Genomic DNA, 15586 nt, shown 5'->3' with positions numbered 1-15586 from the left:
CTCACCTTTGTGTTTGAAGGGTGTGGGGTTTCTCTGGCTACAATTTTTGCCAATTTCACTCCGAAGCTCAGTGAGCAAAACCTGAAAAACACATTGGTCTCTAAGACTTTTAACAGAGAAGTTCTCTTCCCCTCAAGCTTGGTGCTTTGCACACTCAAGGCTGTGTTTCCCTTTTGTGGGTTGCTGTGAACAACCCACACCCATGCACTGAGGCGTTGACTTTAAAACCTATGCAACCTATAGATAATCTATATAATACATGTACTGTAAAAACATTTCATTAATAACATACTCCATTATGAAGAGAGAGTTTTAAAGTGGCTAAAATGTTTAAAAAATATCTTGTCGCTCAGGTCCTTTTACTGTCACTAGACAATGAAATACAATCCTGTATTGCCTCTAGTTTTGAAGAAGCCTCTCTATCTCCACTGACTCCCTTTTCCTCTTTACTACTGAAATATTGAAAGGGTTTTTTTTCCTTTCCATTTTAGAAGAGAAATAAACTGTGAATCTTCTAAATGCCTCACATCTGGCTTTTGGAGAAAGATGTATTCTAGTGACAGATTATGAGCATAGAAGCTGGTGAAAAGGAACAAGGATGTCTCTCTCCTATTCTGCCACTTTACATTTCAAAATTATTCATGATCAGCATCCCACAATTGAAGTGCATAAGGCAAGAAAAGGGAGTGTACAAAACCAGTGTAAAAACAACAGTGTGATGCACCTGAAGTGAAACTCTCTATACTATCAGTTGTAGAGTCAGATTAATGAAGATTTGAGGTCAAGGGTAAAGCAAACCTGTATTTTCCAAGGTTCACTTAGACATTTTTAAATGTGAAATCCAGTGACTTTTCATGTTTCACTCACTTCTATCTTTAACCTGACCTGATAATTTTTTCCAAGCACACTTGCTTCCAAAAGTACCCGAGATAATCTGGGAAAGTACAAAAAGCTCCAGTCCCTCAGCATCCGTAAATTCAAAGAGCAGATGAAAAGCCTTACACACGATTCCTGCTGAAGAGCTCAAAAGATTTCGGGGACTCCCAGCTGGGTGGTGACAGTACAGCCTAGATTAGTCCAGTGAACATATGACCTACTCATTTCAACAGTGAAGTGGGAAAATGCTCAACCTTTACCAGCTTCAATGGTAATTCACTGTCTTATTAATACCTGCGCTCCTGAAGTGCACACTGCATGTGTGGGTGTGTCCATACGTGCCTAATTTGATAGATCTCTCTCTATAAATATATATCTATATCTATATATACACATAACATATAGGAAAAATATACTGTGCATATGTACACGCACAAATCTGTTGAATATTTTAGTTAAAATAGTTTTTCTAGTCCTAGTTGACACCACTGATAAAGAACAGTCTAACACAGATTGTATTACACTATATATAGGACAATGTTTTATAACTACTAGACCTGCTCTGGTTAAAATTTAGAGTCAGAAACAACCACTGATTTTATTTTACACTGTTTTGCTTTTGATTTTAGGGAGCTCTTTGGGACAGGAATGGTGTCATCTTCTATGTTTGATTTCAGTATAAACATCCCTGAGCACAAGGCCAGATTTTAAACAAATGCAGGGCTTCAGCATTCCATGGAAAGCAGGACTTTGTAGCTGAGCTTTGCACACAGCCAGGCAGTGGTACGGAAATTGAGCATTCCTTCTCCTTATGGGACCAGAACCCTGGTTCAAAAAGACCAAAGCTTGATAAATAACCAGGTGAACAGCTCTTCTTTCTTTAGATGCAAATGAAATCCAACTTCTTATTCCACATGGAACAGGCAAAGGACGAGCGCATAGTTGTTTATTTCCATGGCCTACCCAACAAGTACTAAGTCATTAATTACTGCACCTCATCAACTTGCAGCTGCCAAGGGGCACGGAGTTTGGGAGTACAGGCTGTAATTTCAATTTAAATAATTGCTGAGAGTGTGCAGAGTTTTGTTTGTTTGTTTTTTTTCCTTTTTTCTCTTTTCCAGACAAAGAGCATCATTCTCCACAGCTTTGTCTGTCAAGGGCTTGCACATCAGGAAAATTAGATGGAAACAACATAGAATATTATGCAGCCACAAAGGCTTCCAGATGTCTTCCTTCACAAGTTCAAAGAACTTTAAGTGTGCTTTCTCAGATGCTGTGTACATATAAATCAGTGTATTGAACTATTGATGATGATAAATTGCTTTTTGAGTGGTACTACTTTTTTTGAATGCAACAATGACACGAACTTGGAAGATATTCATTCATGAAGCAAGGTGCATGAGCAACTGCCCATGCAACTACATCATAAAGCACAGGATTTGGAAAAAAGCATTTTTTTGGGAGTGTTCATGTTCATAACCTCCTCCGTGCCAAAATGCTTCAGTTTTTCTTATATAAAAGATCTTGAAGAAGATCTTTTGCATTTTGCTAAGAGGACATATAAGGGAAGTGCAAGTGATCAGAGTTTATCCCTTGTGTTGATTTTTTCAACGACTTAAAGACAGAAAGGCACTAAAACCAACATGAATCTTTCACACAATCTACTTTGGAATAATTCAAATCAAATTTTCTCACTTTCAATGTATAAATACTTACCGTTTTCTATTTGACTTATGGACTGTACAAAGCACTTGCACCACTAAGCTTTCTAAATTCCAGTTTTAATCACCCAGAGCTGAAAACATAACGCTTAACACAAACATCTGGTGACAGTGACGGGAAAGAAACAAGGAGGAAATGAAAAAGCACATGAGACACAGTTAACGGAAAATCTCCTGAATCACATTTCTTCTAAAATTTAATTTTGCTTTGCACTCAGAGAACTCAAGAGGTATTCTCGAGCTGTAAACAACTGTGATTCCAATGCAGCAAAGATGTCCTGAATTTGCTGGGTGTTTTCACCAGAAAGTCACATTGACAGAGCAGTTTTAAGCATTCTTATACCTCTGTTGTGAAATTCCTGCCACATTTCACACGTGAGCATCACATTTATCTCATTCACTCCAGTGGGAATGCGTGACCTTCTTTTCCAGTAGATCATTCTCAGGAGTCCCCTGTAAAAAGAAAATATTGCATTGAGTGGTTTAGATTTTGTTGATTAAGGCAAATCACAGTCTGTCCCTTAAGATGATGCAAAGATTCTAGATATAAATGTATCTACAGCTTTTTTGGGCAGTAGGTGAATTCCTTACAGTGAATTTCTTCTTGGGGGCATCAGATTCTCCTTTTTTACTCTAAACTGCCACCAGCACACTGAAAAACAACAGATGATTACATTTTGGCAGCAAATCAAAGAATAAGGACCAGTATGTGCTTTGTAGCCTCCAAGGAGTGTTCATGGGATTGAAATCTGAAACTCTCCGCAATTCAGAGTAATGTTGCAGCAAACAAAAAGTATTGCTTTAAAGCAGTGAGAAATAGTCAGAGACAAAAATGACTAATGCAATATTAACCCCAAAAAAGTCAAGAGTCATCATCAGCAATGTTATTAACAGCAGTTTTAATTATTAGCTCTATTTTTAGAAAAACTGGAGGCCCCAAATCAGACTTTGCAGTTTTGCTGCTTATTATACAGAAAAAATTCAGTCTGGTGTGGTGACAGAGGATAGAAAAATCAGTAGCTTGCCCCTCTTTTATAAATTGGAATTGATCCACAAGGAAACCAAGATGTACAATTTTGTCATGTGGAAAAACCAGATTGCCCAGAGAAATTGAGGATGCCCCATCCCTGGAAGTGTCCAAGGCCAGCTGGAGAAAGCTGGGGTAGTGGAAGTTTCCCCTGCCCATGGCAGGGTTGGGAATGGATGAGCTTTTTAGTCCCATCCAACTCATAAGCACCATCTACTTCTTTAAAGAAATTAATATCAATTTATGGCTTGGTATTCACAAAGGGCATATTTAGAAGAAACCATTTTTCTCTACTGCATATTTCTTCCCTGTAAACAATCAAACTTCTATTGTCTTTTTGGTTTATCTAAAGCTATTTTTAAAATATTTTTCCTCCTACTTATGAAAAAAAGTTATGCTATTGTTGGCCAGAACCTTTGTTGGTAAGATGCATGCTCACATCATCATGAAATATATGACTAGTAAATTATATGTTAGTGGAAGAAGATATGGAGCTGAAGTATAAAATCTAACTCTTGAGTGTTGCAAGAAAAAATCAGATCATGATAATATTTTAAATTAAAGGAGTTTAGGATCACTGACTGGGCTTATATTGCTGACATTAGGACCACTTTCCTTTTTCAAACCTTTGTTTAACCCCCAGAAAAATCACAGAAAAAATAATAATCAAGAAAGAGTATTTCTATTGACAGTATTTCTATTGCTAATCATCATCATTTCACTGATAAAGCGTATTCCTGAAATGGATCCTTCTGTCAGCTAAAACACACACCAGGGGAAGAATATCTACCAACAAAGAGAAAGGAAACACCCCAAGCACAGCTTTTTCTCTCTGTCTAGGACACTGTTACCCACTTTCAGAACCACTCTACGTACCCAGAAACACACATTTTGTTACGCTGACTTACACAGCCTGTCATTCCTTCTAGTCTGTTCATGCAAAGCTGCCAGAAAGTTAACAAAACATGTATTCATTTGAACTCTGTGTTCCTCCAGCCTTTGTTGGACAAAAAACCACAGCCAATCCTACATGTTCCAGCTGCAGGGATTTTTATTCTCCAAATACATGGGAGGATGACTAAAGAGTTAGCACAGGCTGAGCAAGGAGGATTTCAGATTCTCCACATTTCATAAAACAAGACAGCAGTGATAATTTATGGCATCTATAAATTATCTATAAAAAGCACAACACATTACAAGGTGAGACTACCCAAAAGTAGCAGCCACTTCCCACATCCTCTCCCCTCCTCCTTATTTCCAACAGATTCAGGCCTTTCTGTGTTCCCTTCACACCTTCAGCTTACTGGTCCTCAGATCACAACGGCCCTTCAGCACATCCTGAATATTAATCAATAATATTAATCATTAGTTCACAAGCCCATCAGTCCAAAATATCTGCTTAAACATGTACTTAAGTCTCATTTATTGATGAAATAAAGGCAGGCTTAGGAATATAGCTAAGTGCTTTCTGAAATAAATGCTTGAGATTGTCACCTCAGGGAGAGGAAGAGTTTTCCTTCTTCCATTCAGGTTAAATGAATGATAGAAAAAGGAATTCAGAGAAAAAGGACTTCAAGATATGGCACAGGAGCTCTCTGAAAGATTTAGTTTATTTGGCAAGCAATGAAATTAATGTGATGCACAAGATGTGACTGCACCATAGTGGTGTCTGCAGAAAAATATTAAAGACCTGTGAAGTTCCAGTAGCTACTTAAGGTTTTATACATTTTTTTGTATTACACATTTTGCTTCTATGCAATAACATCTGGCCCAAGGTTTTTATTGCATCTGCAGTTTATTGCACGTCATAACTTTTAACACATTTACTCCTTGGAGAGGTCTGGGATATTGTGGGCAGTGCAGCTACTCCTCCCTGCCTAGAACACTGTCTCTGGCAGAGTGGCTGGCAAATAATCTCTCCTTAAATGAGAAAAATGACAAATGGAAGGAGAGCCACAGAAGCAAGAGGGAGATGGATGTTGTAAATGTGCAGTAAGAAAGCTGGGATAGCTCTAGGTGATTCTTGTACTTCCTAAGCTAATGGATAAGCGGCTGACTGGAAAGAGCTGGGCATAATGAGCGGAACAAACTACCACAGTTTCCAAATCTCCTCTTGCTGCCAGGTGGCCAGCAGCAGCACTGCTTTCTTCAGTTCAGAAAGACCTGGGAGCTGCACTTTCCCTCCCACCTCTGTCCTCCTGTTCCTTCAGGAACAGCACCAAGGACACATTCAAAGGCCAGGATGGAGATTCCCTGGGTTTGGTGACTCACGATGATCACTGAATTATCACTTTGGACTCTGTGCAAGCATTTAGCACAAGGACAATATCAGATAGAGTTTCAAGGACATTTAAGTGTCACTCAGGCTCCGTGCCCTTCCCATTAATAATGGGATAAGCTGGTCACTGCCAAGTTGTGAATTTAACTGCTCTCAGTCAAAAATGAGCCACCTTTTCCCTACCTTATTTTCCTCTTGTCTTATTATCTAGCAAACTTGACAGCTGGGCCATGACAGGCAGGAAGAAGAAGAAGTTGTCCAAGTTACGCTCCAGGGATAACTGCTTAAAGTTTGTCCTTCCCAGCCTGACCCAGACTATTCTGACACAAGAGCTTTCACCCCAAAGATACCTGGTTGCAATGTGATGGCACATTCAGCAATATAGGGTAAAACAGAAAGAAAAAGACTTCTCCAGAGCCTATGAACAAAATCCTGCTTGCACACAGCAAACCAGTGTGAGGATCCAAAGAGAGGAAAAGATTTTAATGAACTTTGAACATCTGACTCCTTCCAGCATTATGGAAACAAAGTTGTCATTCCCTCTACAGTTCCTATCACAGCCAAGTCTATCCAGCACTGGAAAAAACTCTGTAGAATGGTACAAAATGAAAGCAATTATATTTCCAGTTGTCACAATATTTTCTCAAAATTTTCTGCCTGGCAAGCAAAAGAGATTTTTTTCATACAGGAACTGATTCCAAAAAGGCAGAGAAGCCAATGCTGTTAATTCAAATAATAGTAGAGATTAAAAGCAGTTCCCATGCACTAAAGTTGGTCTGGTGTTTTGGTTGTTTTCAATTTGTTACTTAAGTTAATTATAACATAATATAATTATAACATATTATCTATCTATCTATCTATCTATCTATCTATCTATCTATCTATCTATCTATCTAACTATCTATCTATCTATCTATCATTATAACATGGTATAGATGATTATATCCCAAATAATAATTGGAATATAATTTCCTTGGACTAACAGCTGTTGCCTAACACTACACTGATCACAAGGCACTGACCTGGGCCTGGTCACACTCTTTTCAGGAACTCTAACTTCTCAGCAATTCTGGTGAAATGTTTTCTGACTCGGATAATTCTGATTTTTATCACAACGTGAGACATGAAAAATTAAACCACTACAAGACAAGAGACCAGAAGGGCTCTCAAACCAGGGGAGGATCTACAATAAATGGATATTGCTTTAAAGAAATGAGGATAAACTGCTGTGAGTGTAGCTCTCTTCAGGAAACCCTACAAGTTCCATCACTGCTGGTGGTGCAGCAGAGACCTGAGGCCATTTGTCACTGTCCCCTTCAGCCACACCTGCTGATCCACTGCCTTCCACAGCCAGGAACCCAGATTGCTTCCCACAGGTGCCTCCTGCACCAGCACAGTTTTGGATGGATGCTCCAGTCCCACAGTCCTGAAAAGAGAGCTACACTTCAAACTGCTTACAAGTCACATAGGAACCACAGCTTGCCACTGGTTTAAATAAATTCTTCCTAATAACATTTAAACACTCGCAGGGAATGTGATTCCTTGAGGAAATTGCTTGGAAGGATAGCAGTGGGAAAAGAGAGCACAATGAGACCCACATATCTTCTATGTGTGTCTAGGTGGAAGATCTCTGAGCACACAGTTTGAACCTGTCACAACAGTAGAAAAAGAAAAAATAAAGGGACAGTGGAAATCAGTACATGTTTTTATAAAAGTACAATTTCTCTCTGGTTGTCTTCGTGTAGTGTGACATATAGTAGTCATATGCTCTGACAGGGTAGTATTTAATAAATGAGACAAAATTTGTCATACACAGTAACTCCACCACTTTCCTGGGCAGCCTCTAAGAATTTGGATGATAACACCAAGCAAGAACTGAGCAAAAAGCAGAGAATGACAACTCATCAGTCCAAGCAATAGGGTTAATTTATTATGCTCCCCAGAGCTGTTAACAGCTGAAGAAAGCTAAACAAGGATGAACAGGAGTAACACGCTGTGCAACACAGCATTTAACTACTTCAGTCTGTTCCAGTCAACCAGAATTTTAAACTATGTTTTATGCTTCTTTAAGCCACCAAATCTTCTTAATCCCTGAATACAAAGGCATACTGAATTCCCAGTATACACCTACAGAAGTCTAGAAACCCACAATCAATCATTATAAATAGATTGCAAACCAAAACAAAACAAAATAAAAAATGAGAGCACTTCCCTGATGCGCAGACTCAAATACATTGAAACAACAGCCAGGAACATGAGTGTGACATCTTGTTTTGCAGGTTTCTCATCCACATACTTTTGTGTCCAAACTGAGTTTTTTCCAGTTTTTTGCTTTCTGCAAATTAATGAAGCAATTATGGCCAGTGACCATAGCTTGACATACAGAAATGTAATCTTTTCATCCCTAGGATTTAATCCTAATGATGAACATAATGTATTTGAATCTCTGTATGTTTTTCAACACATGGAGCTTCCCTGGGATAACATATAAAACAAGAAGAAATTTGTGCCATTGCATATAACAAGCATACATAAGTAATAAATGCAGCTTTCAGTGAAGAAATATAGACATTTAAATACACAATTATTGGTAGTATTGCATGATTTTTTCAGTGAGGTAAATAAATATCTGCATCAAAAAAACAGCAAAACAGACAGAAAGGTAGAGAATCAGCCTGGAATAGGAGAGAACATAAATGTAAGTAATTCTTCCCTAACTTCAGATGAATTATATCCATGCAATTGTGTCCAGAAGTTACACAATCTGCTGTTATGACTCTTCTAAATATATTTTCATTTTTATGGAAAACTGAGAAAGCAACTCTTAAAATGTCTTAAGTCCTTAAAAAGTCTAAAATTTATAGACCTTGGTGGAGAAAAGGGAAAGACAAGAGATAAGCGAAACAGTTGAATATTCTCCAGGATTTTTATCAGCAAACTGATTTGTACTTGAGTTGGTGGAAAAGCCAGGGGGACCTGGTAGGTGCTGTCTGCTCAGTGGTTGTTGTTATTATGGAGTTTGCCCATGGAGCTGTGGTCCACACCATGGAATTCCAGCTCAGCTGGGATTTGCTGCTTGCCCTGGATGGTCCTGTTGGTCTAAACTGCCTCTTGCTTGGCCCTCTGTGTGTCCCTCTCTGGAAGGGTCCGTCACACCTCGTGTTGCACTCCAGATGTTGTTCATGGGCAGCCAGCCAGGACCCTTTCCAGCAGGAGAAAGGGAGCAGCATCTCCAGAGGTGACTCATCTCCCACACCAGATATTTATCTTCGATGGGATGGGCTGACCTGTCATTGGCATATGATTGTCTCTCTGATGCTGAAAGGCCTGGAGCATCTCCCTGCCCAGGAAAGACTGAGGGAGCTGGGGCTGTTCAGCCTGGAGAGGAGCCCCAGCTGAGAGGGATCCTCAGCCCTGGTTGTCCCTGGGTGTCCCTGCATGTCCCTGAATATCCCTGGCTGTCCCTGGGTGTCCCTGAGTGTCCCTGGGAGTCCCTGGGTGTCCCTGGCTGTCCCTGGGTGCAGGGAGGGGCAGAGCAGGATTCAGGCTCTGCTCCAGGGCCCAGCAGTGGCACCCGAGGAACGGGCAGGGACTGATGCCAGGAATTCCCCCTGCACAGGAGGCACAACTTCTGCCCTGGGCAGTGCCCAGCCCTGAGCAGAGAGCAGAGAGGCTGTGGAGTCTCCTTCACTGGGGATATTCCAGAGCCATCTGGAAGCAATCCTGTGCCCTGCGATGAACCTGCCTGCTGTCAGCAGCAGATGCCCCACTGCTGTCCCTTACAGCCTGACCCACTCTGGGATTCTGTGAATTTCTTTCCCTTCACTGTGTTGATATTGATGTTTGATATATTACAGAAATAATTTTTAGGGTTTTTTGTACTTTTACAATAGGCCCAATACAATCACAACTGCTGGAGGAGGTTACTCTCTAAGACACATCTCAGAGGTGGTATTAACATATGTGTTCTAAATTTCATTAGAGAGAGCTCCTTTGGCTTCCCACATTTCTTTTCTAGATGTCTAATTCAAGGTACCTTTTAAATAGAAAATGGAAACTTTTGTTCTTCTTCCAGCTCTCAGTGCTTCCAAATGTTGACCACCTGCTGTGGGACATTTGTTTTGATTTAGTAGCTTAAATTTACTCCACCTGCTTATTTTTATTTTTTTTTTACAAAGCAATAAAGCCCAAAAATGTGTGCAAATTATCTAGAAACCCCCTAAAGAACATAAGTAGTTTCTGTAACTCTTCCTTTCCTTTTCTTGCATTTTTCTTGATTCCCATGAAGGGAATTATATAATTGTTTTCATTACGATCATTGTGGTGAAGCCACTGTCATGGTCAACAGAAAAACAGATTTTTTTTATATAAATTATACAAAACCAAAATAATAATTATGAAAAAAAGAACCTAAAATTTATGGCACTGGATGTATAAATGCAAATTTTACTATTTCCAGACTATTGCCATATCACAAACTAATCAAGCACCCCATGTTTGTTTTCAATTGAATGAAAAATGATTTTGCGATTTGTAGATTCTGCCAATTCTTTTCTGTCAGGGAGCAGAGTTATTCTGTTCTTTCTTTCATCTTCTTGGTTGCTGTACAGCCTCTGCCCTCACATATTTCACCTTCTCTTTCTCTTCATTGGCAATTCCAAAGAATTTCTAAGGTCCGCTAAACACGAGCTTTACAAGTTCAAAAGAGTTTTACTTCTAACACCATACCGCAATGAAGACCTGAATGACTGTTTTCTGATTAAAGCATAATAAAGAATTCAATTAAACCTTAACAAAGATATCTACAGAACATAAAAATCAATAGGTAAATTTAGATACGCCAAAAGAATTAAAGGAACCAATAATGAAGTTAATGGAATAATTTTCCTTAATGCTGGGAATTTCTAGGCATTATTCAAACTTCTCTGCTATTTGAAGAAGTCACTTGCTAATATATATATGTGTGTATATATATATACATATATATATATGTCCTTTTATGGCTGAATCCTTTTTATTACCTTTGCTATGATTTCAGACTTTGTTCTGTTTGCCTTCCAAAAAAAACAAAGTATGTTTTCAAAGGAAGCATTATTTCTAATAGAAATAGGTTTCCATGTTTTTCTGGGAAATAGTTGTCTTTCCTTCACAACATGATTTTATTTTTCTTTCCCTCTCTCAAAATCCTTGAGGACATGAAGTGCTTATGACCCATTTTACAGCTAAAGCATTTTTCCTTGCTCTGTTAGTATACTAAATGACATTAGGCCACGAGCAAAAGGTAAATTAGATGGGAATTGAACTGGAAGACTTTTTCCTATAGTATAAAGGGATTCTGTGTCTCTTGCATGCATTTAACCCTATGTGGGACAGGATTTTTCTTCTCTGAACTTCCAAACCAGCAGCTTGTTTTGAGAGAGATCATTCAGCAATGCAGCTACAGGACTAAATGAAAAATTCAGTCCCTCTCATTTCTGAAGAGTAACAGGTCTATTTAGACTGAAAATGTCAATTAGCAAGAAAATGCCTTGACGATGCACGAGGAATTGAAAGCAGAGCAGTCCTAGTGAAACATCCATGTAAGCAAAGCTGAGAGAATAAATAGAACTGGTTTATAATTTGATTTTTGAATTCCAGCACCACTAGAACACCTTGGAAAAGAAGCTCTGAGCATAAAAACACTGTGGAACCAGCAAAAAACTTTCTGAGGTAGAAGCAGAGCCAAATGCTATTAGAGAACTGGGGACTTTACTTCCCTTATCTCAAGATGCAAGGCAGCTTTGTACAGTGCTAACATATGCAAGGAAAACCTTAGAAGAGTGAAAAAACTCACACCTCCAGCCCTGGAGCTGGGCAGGGTGCCACAGATCTATTAATAGAGCTCTCCAAGCCCAGGAAGGGTCTCTGCACTGTCTAAGGCACTGCTCCCAGAGCTGACAAGGTCAGCTAAAATTCCCGTGTGAATTCAGCACTGTAACCACAAGGGCCAAATTCCTTCAGGCACATCTGAGGTACCCTGGCATGAGAAAGTGATAAAAGAGCTACAAAACCCATCTTATCTCCTTCAAACCTGAAAACAACCTCTGAAAGCTTTTTTTTTTTTTTTTCTCTTCGTGTTCTTGTGTTCCCTTTCATTTGACTCTCAGCCAAATCACTCCATAATCTCCACAGCTCCTATGAGGGGTAAGTGGATTTACGTCACTGCTTTCCCCAGAGGAAACCAGATCCCAGCAGGTTGCTCACACGCTTTCTAGAGCTGATGATCAGGTCACACACAACAAAAAAAACCTTCAGGTTTTATTCAGATTTCCCCCTTTCCTCTTTTAAAGTCTCTACTGAGTTTACAGTGTTTTCTTTCTGTAATAATGAACATCTGTGACAGTGAAGGAGCCAAAATAAACCCAGTCAAGGAAATTCAATGTAGTGATGCTAAACAAGTTTTATTCACAGGTTTAAGTTTCGTACTAAAAGGGTACAATGTCTTCCCACCCTGGCTTCATGTGTTATTGTACACATTACTGATAGTAATGTATACAATACCAAAGTCATATTCAGTCATATTCCCCTGGAATAAAAAGCAGTTGTGCAGCTTTCAAGTCATAACAAGGGGCTCAATGGTTATTGTGTGAAATGTTTTCCTTTATCACCATGATGAAAACCAGCTCGTGCTGGGAGGGAAACACTCTAAGCAATTCAGGCATCTACCATTATCTAGGGCAAGTGTTGACCTGGCCTCAGACAAAATCCTTATTGTTCCCTTTGTTGTTCCCCTCACTCTCCCTCCCTATATTTAGTTAGAATATGCAAATTGCACACGGAAAGAAATATCCCAGGTAATTCACTCCTTTCCATCTTCAACAGCTGGAGCTGGCAACAAGTCCTCATGAAGTGATACTGTGCTTAAGCCTTTTTTGTCTTGCTGCTTTTGCAATGCAATATGGATTTAGGAAAGGATCAGTGGTTTGTACACCTCTGTAATTTCTTCAGAAGTACCAATATGCTTTCCTTTTTTAGTGCTTTTAAATGCTTCAGTACTTTTGCCCATAGCAACCACTTTAGATTTTTAATATAACCCCAAATACTTATTTCTGACATACTCTTTTGTGATATCCAAGCAAAAGAGTTCCAGATATTTCTGTGGACATTTTAAGAAGAGCCAATCCAGACTCTAAACAAACCATTTATTATTCCTATTTATTGCCAATAAATTTACTTGAGGCTATCTTATTCTAACACAAACATAGCAAAACAAATGATGATATAAGGCAACAAAAGTCTCCTATAGTATCACCTTTCTAATTGCTTTTAGAAATGCTTCACCATGAAAGTCTCATAAATGCTTTGAAATCTCATCCCCTTCATAAATGTAACCTTTCCATTCACTGTCTCATCTAGACAGAGCTCTTTCCTCTTGCTTTGCCCTCAGTTTTTGCCAATATTTTTCTCACCAAGAAGGTCTGTTGACAAATGTGATTCAGACAAGAGGGGATTTTGTGTGCTTTTCCTTCTTACTTTTAAAGAGCTCCTCATTTTATCCTAGGATTCAATGTATCCACAGAGACCTCTTGCCTCTGATGTGAGGTCTTTGGGTGTTGGTAATGGGAGACCAACCAGAGCAAAGCAGAGGAGTCCATCCCTAAAAAATTGTGAGGTTTTGTCTAACTGATGCCAATCCTCAAAAGGAATGAGCTATTTTTTAATGATCTCAGAGGAAGAGACAAAGAAGCCTTTTTTATTGTTAAATGCTATAGAAAGTGTTGCTCCAAATTGTTCTCAAATGCTTTTCAAGCACTGGAAGAACTGTTTTGAAATATTTATACTACTGAGTTTATGTGTTAATCTACACTAATATTAAGAGATTGCTCAGAGAAACTTACGGGAAGATATAGGAAAAAACACCTTCTGCCCTAGAGAACCAAAAATACATATTGAAAAGAGAAATTAGAAAACTTGAATCTATGGATAATTATCTAGAACAAGCATTCCAAATTACTCAACTTCGAACAGTCACCCTGCCATAAATAGTCTTGGGGTGCTTTGGTTTATACAAATGACATAAAAATACTCCCAAAGACTATTTTATTTTGGTTTTATTTTTATTTTTATTTTTATTTTTATTTTTATTTTTATTTTTATTTTTATTTTTATTTTTATTTTTATTTTTATTTTTATTTTATTATTATTATTATTTATTATTTTTTTTATTATTATTTTTATTTTTTAAAGATTACTTTCTCCTGTTAAAAAAAAAATCTCTTATTTGGGATGAACTGAGAAAGCTCCCCTGGCACAAAGCCAGCAGTGACTGCTCACTGAAGTTAATAAAATTTTGATTACACAAGATGGAAACAAAGCTGAGTCCTCCCACTCTGTTTCAGCACTGGTTAGTTTTCAAATGAACAAATTAAAAGGTATCATTCTACCCTGTGCTCACAGGAAGACTTGTGTGGATTATGCAAACCATAAAATCCACATGTTCCAGAATATCAGCCAACGTGCCCTAAATGAGGGAGACAACATGTCTCTTTGAAGAAAGGAGAAAATGAGGATTTTCTGCACCTCTAAAGCCTCTTAAGATGAATGGTGAGATAAGGAAGAGAAAACAAGCATCCTTCCCACGCCCAGAGCTGGCTACTGTTGGACATTCAGGTGCAAGGAAGAGCTGCCTCATTATCCATAACAACCAAACCCTGCTTTTTAAAACTGTTTTTTCAGTTCTCATCCACAAAAGTAAAGATCTCTTTAATATGAGAGACAAAGCATCATATCTGCTGCCATGCAATTTGACTGAATGAATTCTGGGGATCTGCAATAAAACAGAAATAATTGTAACCATCCCATCTTAAATTTTATCTTTGATGTATGAAGTGATTGATTAAAATAGTTAAGTTTTATTGTTAGCTCAATTCATCATTAAAAGAAAACCTCATTAAATCCAGTCTGACTTCTCATTTAGTTCCTATCCAGAAAAGGACTTAACAGTAGGAAGATACTACACACATTGCTTATCAAGGCTTTTGTCCTAAACTCCAACCCAATAAAACCAAACAAAACCATTTTATATTCATCTAAATTTTTCCTAGCTGGAGCAAATGGAATAACCTTCCACAGAAATGTATAGAAGTTCCACATATTTGACATTTGGCTTCCTTGAAAGTCATGTTTTCGAGGCCTCCAGTATTGAAAGAAACAGATTTAACCTTTTCTGCATCAGAGATTGTAACTGGATTACTCTCTGAGGACTCCAGCAAATTGCAGGGAAAGGGGGCAAGTTTCCCAAGACATCCATGAGGTTCTCACAGAGTTCCAGCAGGATGTGCAGGCTGTAAATGCTAATATTTCATAGTGGCACAGGAGATGATGCAATTTCAGAGGACTGGAAATTAAATAGGCTTCATGAAATTTGCCAAACACCACCTGTGGTGCATCCCTGGGGTTCATGGAATTCTGTGGTTTTCCTTGCAGTTTGCTTTTCAATAAGATTAAATTAGAACCATGGCTCCTCTAAGGAAATTTGGCATAACAAGATATATAATCAAAGTTATATTAAGTTCTTTAAACTCTCTACAGAGACTAGGCTTTTAATTTCTGATAATGGGCTCGATGTTCATTAGCAGGGCACTGGGTATTTTTCTTGGGCAGTTCTTCTGAATTAGAATGTGTGTGGAGATTTTTACTAGATAA

General features: G+C 38.5%; 1 long non-coding RNA gene across 2 annotated transcripts in view; it reads right to left on the bottom strand.

The window, feature by feature from the left end:
- Window positions 1–15586, bottom strand: part of LOC111942217 (uncharacterized) — a 73345-nt gene that overhangs the window by 22971 nt on the left and 34788 nt on the right. For both annotated transcript variants that reach the window (XR_015285246.1, XR_015285245.1), the window contains exon 2: window positions 2941–3050. This is a non-coding gene — a long non-coding RNA (uncharacterized LOC111942217). The remainder of the gene's footprint in view (window positions 1–2940; window positions 3051–15586) is intronic.

This window comes from Cyanistes caeruleus, chromosome 3 (genome assembly GCF_971803275.1).
Source record: "Cyanistes caeruleus chromosome 3, bCyaCae1.hap1.1, whole genome shotgun sequence".
Classification (NCBI taxonomy): Eukaryota; Metazoa; Chordata; class Aves; order Passeriformes; family Paridae; genus Cyanistes; species Cyanistes caeruleus.
This window is presented reverse-complemented; position numbering and strand designations above follow the sequence as displayed.